We start from the raw sequence: 10,144 nt of genomic DNA, 5'->3' as shown, positions 1-10,144 counted from the left end.
TGTTCTTTTCTGATTGGGTTACCTCACACAGGATACTTTCTAGTTTTATCCATTTGCCTAACATTTTCACAAATTTGTCATTTTTAATAGCTGAGTAGTACTGTAGTATGTACCACATTTTCTGTATCCATGCTTCCATTGAGGGGCATCTAGGTTCTTTCCATCTTCTGGCTATTATAAATGAGGCTTCTATGAACATGTGTCCTTATTATATGTTGGAGCATCTTCTGGGTATATGTCCAGGAGTGGTGTTATTATTACATGAAATTGTTTTAATTTGAGACAATCCCGCCAAATTGGCCGGGTTGGCCTTGAACTGAACTTCTCCTGCTTGAGCCTCCTGAATACTTAAGATTGTAGGCATGGGTGACCAGGCCTGGCTTCAGATCCATCAAATAACAATGAACACAGTGCAGGAGTATTCGGGGCCTGGGTGAGACTGACATTCTTTCTGTATAGAAGGTAGTTTGCAGTGTTGTATGTCTGGAATGTTTGCCCAAAATCAGGGCAAATGTAAAGCTGATAAACTGAGTGCTCTAGACAGGACCCCCAGTTCTACACATACATTATCTCTCCTTATACACCAACTTCCTTTCATTTAGTGGTTATTTTATGTGTGTGTAAGCATGGGTGTGCCTCTGTCCATGTGCAGAAGCACAGGGACTGAGTTTGATCCCCAGCACCCTGGTACAAGCTGGGCATACTTTAGTGCTTCTGTGATTTTGCACTGGGGAGCTTGACATAGGAGAAATACTGTGTTTTATTTACCAGTCAGTCAAGCCCACTTGGTGATTTCATGTTCAGTTCAGAGATTTATCCTCTCAGAATATGAGATGGAGAGCACTAGAGGGAGCCACCTGGTGTGGGATTCTGGCCTCCACCTCTATCACTCATGTAAGACAAACGTTTCAATTCAATCCACACACTAACTCACTCAAGCAAGAAGATTGATGCTAAAATAATCAGTTTTAATTAACATCATTTCATAAAAGAGAAAACAAGCAAACCACACACACTAACAAAAGAGCCTGGAGAGCTTCCTGAAGAAATATATAGGGATAGAGACGGACAGGGCTCAGGAAGTCATCTGAACACAGCGAGGCAGCACCCTTCAAGAGTGTTCCCTGACCCAGGGGTGCTTCAGGATGTGGGCCAGGCAGAGCAGCTCTGAAGGATGGTACCTAAGAAGCTTGGAGATCAAGTCCTGGGCTCCTGCAGGCACTGATGAAGGAAACTTAAAATCCACCTAATGAGCCAGGGGAAGAAGAATAGAATCTAGTTATTCTCTTTTTGTAATCTCTCTGTGCTATAAGTCTCCTCATGGCACCCTTTTGGTTTTAGCAGATTATCTTTTGTATACATTTCAGTCCCAAAGGCCCACACAGGAGCCATCACTATCTGGCTTCCTGGTGAATGTTGTGCATGTGTGTATATGTGTGTGTGTGTGTGTGTGTGTGTGTGTGTGTGTATGTGCGCGCGTGCGCACGCACGAGAATGAGCGTGTGCTCGAACACATCATACATGGTGGATGCATCTGTATGTATCACTGGAAGTGCTGCTCAAAAAGGGTGGCTTCCCCACCAGCAGCTCATAGCAGAGGACCCCAATGTACCACAGATCAACCATCTCATTGCATGGTTTCTGCTCTATCATTTCCAGGGGGGCAAGTAGTCCAGAGTCCCACATATTGTCTTTCTCCTAGAACAGGACACAGAAGGTTGCACTGTGCATAGGCTTAAAAAATGGGAAATCTTCGCTGTCCAGCTTCCAAGGAAATGGGAGACACAGGGACATCCTGAAGAGTCACTCCTGTGCATGCCTGAGGCAAGGAAAACTGTTCATAAACACCAACTGTTAATATGGTTCAAGATTCAGAGGGGCTATAGGAGGTGAGTCAGGGGGCAAAGCAATTGGAAGGGGAATTCCTGAGGACCTGAGTTCTATCCCCCAGAACCCACATAAAGCCGGGTCCATGACTATAGTCCTAGAACTTCTATAGTGAGATGGGGAGGCAGAGGAGAATCATAGAAAGTCTTTAGACCAGCTAGGCAACTATGAAAGAGCAAACAAAAGACCTTGTCTCAAATAAGGTGGAAGGTGAGGGACTGTCTTGAAGGTGTCCTCTTACATGCCCACCCTCCTCCCAGACACAACATGGCACATGTGTGCCTGCATGCACATATGAGAATAAACACAGGTTTTCTTTTTGTTTAACATTCAGGGAAAGCAGATGCATATAGTAATAGCTCACATCTCTTAATTCTGGCATTTGGGAAGGTTGCAACAGGAACCAGTCCACAACCAGTCAGACAAGGCAGGGCTGGAGAGATGACTCAGTGGTTAAGAGCACTGGCTGCTCTTCTAAAAGACCCTGGACAGATTTTGCAGCATCCATGTGGCTGCTTAAAAACAACTGATGCCCTCTTCTGGCTTCTACGAGAACAGGCATGAAAAACGGTGCACAAGTCCTAGATGCAGGCAAAACATCCATACATAGAAGATAAAAATTAAAAAAACTAAACCAACTCAGAAAAAGTAAATACTATAAGGGAAGAAACACTAATCTCATGTTTTAAAACATGGTGCAGCATATCACCTGTAGCATAACATCACAGGATTGCTGTAAGTCTGAGGCCAGCCTGGTGGTCAGAGTCAGTGACTGAGGAAGATTTATGATGTACATAATGATGGTGTGCGTCTCAAAAGGAACCAAGGAAATGTAGCTCATCAACATGGAGAAATTCCTTCCTGGGATGCTTGCTAATTTTACATGGAATCTTACTGGCAAAGGCAAATACTGATAAAGACTAGGAAAGCAAAGCAAAGCTCTATTTGCATTGTGTGTGTATGTGTGTGTGTGTATGTGTGTGTATGTGTGTGTGTGTGTGTGTGTGTATGTGTGTGTGTGTGTGTGTGTACATGCCTAAAGACACACACTAACAAAGACAGAGGAGGAGGACATTCAGTGTCTTTATTAAGCTACTCATGTATTTCTTTAAGGCAAGGTCTCTCATTGAATCCAGTCATTTCTGCCAGTGGCTGGCTAGCTTTTAGGATCTGCCTGTCTCCATCACTCAAGGCAGGGGTTAAAGTAATCTATAGCCACAGCTATATTTGTACAGGTTCTTTCCATCTAAACTCAGGTTTCCTGATCAGAAAGGAACTATTCTTATCTACTGAGTTCATTACCCTACCCACCCAATTCTTTCAATTTGCAAGTTGATTTTAAAAGTGTGTATTTGGAAAGGTGCTTGATAACCACAAGGCCCAGTTTGTATCTGGGCCTTCCATGTGAGATGAATTCACTTGGGAAATGCCTCACTAGTATGAGGTTCCTACCCCTATCCCATCCAACCTACCTGAGGGAGGGGGTATACACAGACCATTCAAAGTCTGAGATCTTCACCTGACCATTGAGGCAAAGCACGAGATTCTCTGGCTTGATGTCCCTATGAATCACCTTCTTTTCATGGCAGTAGGTCAGGGCATCTGACAACTTCTGTATTATCTGTGTGAACAAAAGCAGTCTGGTGGGGGGAAGACTTTCACAGATTCCCTGTAAGGTAGAACAGACATTACAAATTTTATCATTACTATGGAATCTCATGTTTTCGACAATAATTCTATTGTCTCTTTGTGTGTATACACACAGCAATGGGGAGCATAGAGGACAATCTTTAGAGTGGTGCCTTACTATCGACCTTGTTTTTCAGCAGGGTTTCTCTCTGTAGCTCTTACTATCCTGGAACTCTCTCTGTAGCTCAGGGAGTAAAGGCCTCAGTCACCACCACTTGCCTCTTTGTTCTTTTTAAAAGAGGGCCTTCACTGTCTGGCCCAGGTCAGCCTTAAACTCATGAGATCTGCCTGTCTTTAAATAGCACGATGGTTATAAACTAGCCAGCCCCCACCCCTCCACTATAGACTTAGCAGAACAGGAGCCAGACACAGAAGCTGTGCTGAGTGTAGCCTCCCCCAGCCTTGAGTAGGCTGGCTCAGACCTTGCTGCTATTGTGAATGAGACCACAAGAAATGGTCCCTTCAGACCCTGTAGCCCCCTGGGGCCACACTGATTGAGCTCTCAAGTGGGAGGCTGAAGCTGTATGGTAGAGAATGTCAGAGAAGTAGAGACCAGACAGATTTCTGATCAAGGCCCAATGTTTACTAAGGATCTGTGCTTATAAAGGGGGGAGGCCCATCCCCCACCATGCCAGGCTTCTTGATGCTTTGTTGCTAAGTTGTTAACACTAGTCTGTCAGAGCTATTAACATTGGGTCACCAAGTCCACAGGTTGTGGGCTATCTCAGGAATTTCTCAGGAAGTCAGGTTCAGCCTCTCACCTGTAGCTACTTCTTTGAAGAAGAACAGCCACAGGTGACAGAACAATAGAGCCATCTAGGTGGGAAGGCTCCACCCCAGGTGGTCTCATTCACAGAGGCTGGAAGGTCTGAGCCAGCCTACTCAAAGCTGGGGGAGGCTACAGCTGAGACAATCAGAACATTCCCCTAAAGGATCAGAGGGAAGGCTACAGGAGTCAGAGATTTTATTGTCCAGAAAAGTCAACTGATGGTGCAGGGATAGAGTTCTAGGGCTTTTCTTAGAGCACCCTACAATTTCTAGGTACCTTTTTCTTTTTTCCTTTTATGACATAAGGTTGCACTATGTAACCTTATGGCCTGAAACTTGATATGTAGATCAAGCTGACCTTGAACTCCTGAGCCTTCTGCCCCAGCCTTCAAAGTTCTGGAATTATAGGCCAGCAACACTATGCCCAGCTAGCTTTCCAATATATGTTTATGGTTTCATTTTCTATCTAAGAGAGTTGGACTTTTCATATACTATTTTCATTGCATTTATTTCTTATTCTGTGCCTATATATGTGAATAAGTGCATGGAGAGGTACAAGGACAACCTTCTGGGTTTTATCTCTACTTTAACCATGTGGGACCCAGGATGCTGGTGTTCAGCCTAGGCAGCAAGCATCCTTACCCAATGAGTTGTTTCTCCAGCCCCAGTTGCAATCTAATGCTTGATAAGAACGACACCAGGTGTGGTAGCCAGCACTAGGGAAGCAGAGGCAAGAGGATTTCTGTGAATTTGAGGCCAGCCTGTCTATATTGTTCTAGGTCAGACAAGAAGTGAGAGACCCTATCTCAAAAAAAATCTAATCTATCAATAATAATATTCTGTGGCTACACTGGGGATTAACCTAAGACCATAAACACACTAGACTAGAACTAGACCAACAAGTTACATGTAAGCACACCTAAAAATCAAAACCACACAAACAAATAAACAAACAAACAACCCTCATGGAAACAAAGAGTCCAAAGCTGGGTGGCCTATCATCCTAGGAGTTACAAGGTTGCAAACTCAAGGTTAACCTGGGCTATACAGGATTTCCAAGTCATTCTGAGCTGCTTAGAAAAGACTCTGCCCCAGGAAGGGAAATACAGCACCCTGAGCCAGGCATCATCCTGGAGATTTCAGGGAAGCCTGGGCTATCTACCAAGATTTCTTGCAAATCAGAACAACAAGAGATGAAGGCCAGCAAGATATCTCAGTAGGTAAGAGAGCTTGCTGTACATGCCTGGTGACCTGAGTTTCAACCCTGGAAGCCATATAAAAGTGAAAGGAGAAAACAGACTCCTCCCCAAGTTGTCTCATGACTTCTATATGTGCCCACTACGGCCTGTATGCTCCCCCACCCCACATCCCACACTACTACACAAAAGAGTAAGTTAAGAAGAGTTGGGAAGGGATATTGGCAGCTACAATCAGTAACTGTCATCACTGCGTGCATCCTTGGTCCCAGAACTCCCCTCACCGTGGCTGTACGCTGCTGGTCCAACTCCTGATTACTCTGAAGCTCCTTATAGAGCTCACCTCCTGGAGCATACTCCAGAATTAAGTATATCCGAGTGTCATCGTAGAAGTAGTTGTACAGGTGAAGGATGTTCGGGAGTCTGAAGGAGGAAGGAAGGAAGAGTCAAGGCAGGCAAGATGCATAGCAAACAGAGACATTTGTTGCCAAGTGTGCTAACCCGAGTACCACTCCCAGAATCTGTATGTGGAAGAGAGGAACTAATTCCTGCAAGTTGTCCTCCACATGTGTCCTGTGACTCACATGTAGCCCATGTGCCACCACTCCCCGTAAAACAAAACAAAAGAAAATAAAATTGCTGAGTAGTGCAAGACTTTAATCTCAGCACTCCAAAGGCAGGTGCAGGCAAATCTCGAGTTCAAGAGCAGCCTACTAGATCTACAGAGCAAATTCCAAGACAGCCATGGCTACACAGAGAAACCCTGTCTCCAAATTATCAAAACCAAAACTAAGTAAGTGGGTATAAGACAAAACCGATTACTTTGGGGCAGAGTTTCACTGTGTAACTCTGGATGACCTGGAACTCACTGAGAACCATCAGGCTGGCCTCACACCCAGTGGTCCACATGCCTCTGCTTCTCAGGGGCTCTGGACAAAGGAACACCTTTTTTAAAAAGATGTGCATCACCTGAGGAGCAACACTGGGGGTTGACCTCTGACCTGCACATGTGTGTACACTTGAAACTGGTGTGTCTGATACCAGGAGAGAATTGTCCTAACTGGATGAGTTAGAAAAAATCTTCAGGTGGAAAACAAAATGTTTATTTGGGAGTCATGAAGACTGAGTTCAGAGGTCAAGAGCAGCAAGAGGGAAGCAGGCGCTGGAGAACTCCACCTCTGAGTTCTACAAAGATCAGGCTTACTGTGGTGTGCCTGGATCTCTACTTCCCTTCGTAGTTGGTGCTCCAATCCCTCCTCCTCTATCTCAGACTTGAAGAGGAACTTCAGGGCCAGGATGAAATGATTTTCCTTGACCCGAGCCAAGTACACACACCCAAATTTCCCCCTGCCCAGAGGACTCCCAATTTCAAAGTCACTGATGGTGAAATGATTCCTGAATAGATGGAAGAGATGACCTCATATCAGAGACTAGGAAGAGTCAGGGGTCCCCAACCGCTCCCCTTCCTCATTCACTGAGCTCACAACCTCAGCACTGGTCTTCCATAGGGAAAATAGAATTTTAGATCCATGAGCCAATGCTCCTCTTGCCCTGCTTACTAGTCACCTGAGTCCCATTTTCTTTCTTCTAGAAACTTTGGCACCTGGTTGAGGTGCTGGGCTCCATCTGGCCAGTAGCTAAGGAAAGAGAGAGAGGAAAAATGGGCCTGGTGATGCTAAATAGCAACCATAGTCTGTGGGAGGTAGACAAGGAGGCAGGAATTCAAAGTCACATTGCAATCCATAGCTACTTTGAGGCCCACTTAGTACACAAGAAAATCACCCTGTCAGAGACTGGGGGAGGGTGGGAGGGGAAAGGGTATTGGAGAGGGAAAGGGGCATCAAGAACATTGTAGGGAGGGCATGGAAGGGAAAGGAAAAAGGGAGAAGGTGAAAAAGAAGGACTGCAGGAGAAGTAGAGATGGAGGGTGAGCCCAGGAAAAGATGGAGGAGAGAAAAGAGAGGGAGGAGAGTGGAAAGGGAGAGGGAGAGAGCAAGAGGGACTTAGGGATAGGAAGAATGAGGCAGAGAGAGAAGGCTGAAGCCTTCACTGCCAATGCACACACACACATTCCACAACCCTGGCTTGGGGACCTCAGTGACCTCTAACTGTCCCCATCCTGCTGCCTCATCCTCCTGCTTGCAGGGATCTATCATATACATGCCACCACCTTAGAGTCGGTCCAGGTTCTCCTATCTCTTACTTGTGTGTGAAGCCCAGCCTGAAGGAGGTAACTCTTCCCTGAACTCTAAAGAGGTGAGGGTAAGTTGAAGTCCTGATAGTTTCTTAGATCCTGGAAAAGGGTAGGCAGGTAGCACTCTGACTCCAGCCTCCCCAACCACCGTAACGTCTCACCCACTCTGGGACACAAGGGACACACACACTGGTAATCCTGCGCTTTGGCAGAGTCTAGTAGATCCCAGCTGATATCCATTGGTTATCTTTCTGAAGTCATAAGCATGCCCAATAGGCCCATCTGAGAAGCCAGGCTGCTTGCCCTATAGGATGGTGGGTGTGGGTCCAGAAGTTGCCTAAAATCACTAGCAAGGAAAGTACCATTTGAGGAGGTCAGCAGGAGGGGCATTAGGTGTTTGTGTAGGTACAGAGGACCAGCAATCAACCTCGAGGACCCCATAGTAAGAAACAGTAAATATGTGTCACCTCTGTCATATACGATGAAATTTATGTTTATTAGAATAGTGAATTAAAATCTTTACAAATCCTGCACATGCCTTTAATCCCAGCACTCAGGATGCACAGGGCATCTCTGAGTTTGAGGCCATCCTGATCTAAAAGAGCAAGTTCCAGGACAGCCAAAGCTACACAGAGAAATACTGTCTTGAAAAACAAAGTATTGGGGGTTAAAAATCCGAAATAACCCAAGCAAAGCAAGATACAAAGCAAGATACTGAATTAGGCAGCAAAAACTGACCAGTAGGAGATAGCAACACAGACTTGGGAGCTGACTGCTTATTGGGACGTCCATCCACAAATAGATGACAAAAGTCTATTGTCCTCAGGCTGCTGCTGATCAGGGCCACAGAACTTGGGAGCTGAAAATCAACTCCAAGCCAGAATATCACAGAAAAATTTTAAGTCTGAAACCATCAACATCTGCTCCAAGTTACAGTTACATATTCCCACCCATCAGGATTTGCCAGATCCAGGATGACATGCATTGTTCCTGCCTCTGGGACAGGACTAGCAGGCATGGGCCTCCACAAGTGTCAGTAATGCTTGTTTGTATAACACTGTACGTATTTTATGTTCCTATTTCTAGGAATGTCCTCCACTTAATGTTAATGACTTCATGACAATCAGAGACAGCATGAGACCAGGAGGGGAGGAGAAGGTGTAGCTATTGTCTCTGCAAAATGGCAAACTCATCTGAAGGTGGGCAACTGTCTGTCCTGCAGAATGTTTCCCCACCTGCAGGTCTGTTCCCAACCTGTGGTCTGAGAAAAATTAGCCTCTCCCTTCCAAGATGAGCAAGTGTTCCAAGACCTTCCCAAAGCTCCTGACCTTTTCAGTACCCAGAGTGGTCTTTAGGAATTATACTTAATTTGACACATATTAAAAATGGAAGTTCTTTTCAAAAGGCTTCAGTTTGTTTCTGCTTACAAAACAAATTTTAAAAACCCCACTTACTTTGTGAGACTTTCTTGCAAGTGATCTTGTTAGTTTGTCATCCCTTGCCCTCTGCCACCTCCCTGCCCCAAGGGTCCTTTTTGAATGCTGGGTATTTTGATAATCCTTATGTAGACCAGGCTGGTCTGGAATTCAAAGGGATCTGTCTGCCTCTGGCTCCAGACAGCTGGGATCAAAGGCCTGTGTTTCCACAATACAAGTCCAATCCAAGTATTATAACCCTCCCTATGCAGTAAAGTTTTTGTTTCCACAAAGGCTCACTACTTTCTTTTTTTGTTGTTGTTTATTTTTTTGTTTGTTTGTTTGTTTTTGGGTGTTTTGTTTTGTTTTTGTTTTTCAAGACAGGGTTTCTCTGTGTATCCCTGTGTAGTTCTGGAACTCACTCTGTTCAAGCCCAGTCTGGTCTTGAACTCAGAAATCTGCCTGCCTCTGCCTCTCAAGTGCTTGGATTAAAGGTGTGTGCCACCAGTGCCCAGCTGGCTCACTGCTTTTAAAAGAAATTGACAGCCTGGAGCAATGATGCTTTCCTGTTCTTTTCAGACTAGGCAATGTGAGTAAAATTGTAAAGACCAACTCCAGCTAAGGGGAAAAACAAAGCACCACCTGAAAAACAAGCAAACACACTTGTTTCCCATTGTATTCCCTTTGCATAGGCTTGAACTCACAGAGACACACTCCTCCCCTCCCCCCTGCACTCCCAATATGAACACACCTCTGCCTCCCAGGTGCTGGGATTAAAGGCGTGCCCTACAGCCAGCCAGCTAAGAGATATATTTTAAGAGTAGTCACTATGCTAAAATCCAAAATCTATAGCCTTCCAGTTTTAGTTTTTATTGCTTGAGGTTTGATTTTTCTTTAGTTTTTGTTGTTGTTTGTTTGTTTTTTGAGACCACGTCTCACTGTAGCCCAGGTTGGTCTGGAATTCACTATGAAGCCCATGTCTTGTCATGTACCCA

General features: G+C 45.1%; 1 pseudogene; it reads right to left on the bottom strand.

Annotated features, from left to right (window-relative positions):
* Window positions 1-1,075: 1,075 nt before the first annotated feature.
* Window positions 1,076-7,930, bottom strand: LOC147003598 (aurora kinase C-like; annotated as a pseudogene).
* Between the last annotated feature and the right edge of the window lie 2,214 nt (window positions 7,931-10,144).

The sequence above is a fragment of the Mus caroli genome, unplaced genomic scaffold (genome assembly GCF_978045245.1).
Source record: "Mus caroli unplaced genomic scaffold, Mus_caroli_1 scaffold_8, whole genome shotgun sequence".
Taxonomy (NCBI): Eukaryota; Metazoa; Chordata; class Mammalia; order Rodentia; family Muridae; genus Mus; species Mus caroli.
The sequence above is the reverse complement of the archived record's forward strand: the minus strand, read 5'-3'. Positions and strand labels throughout refer to the sequence as shown.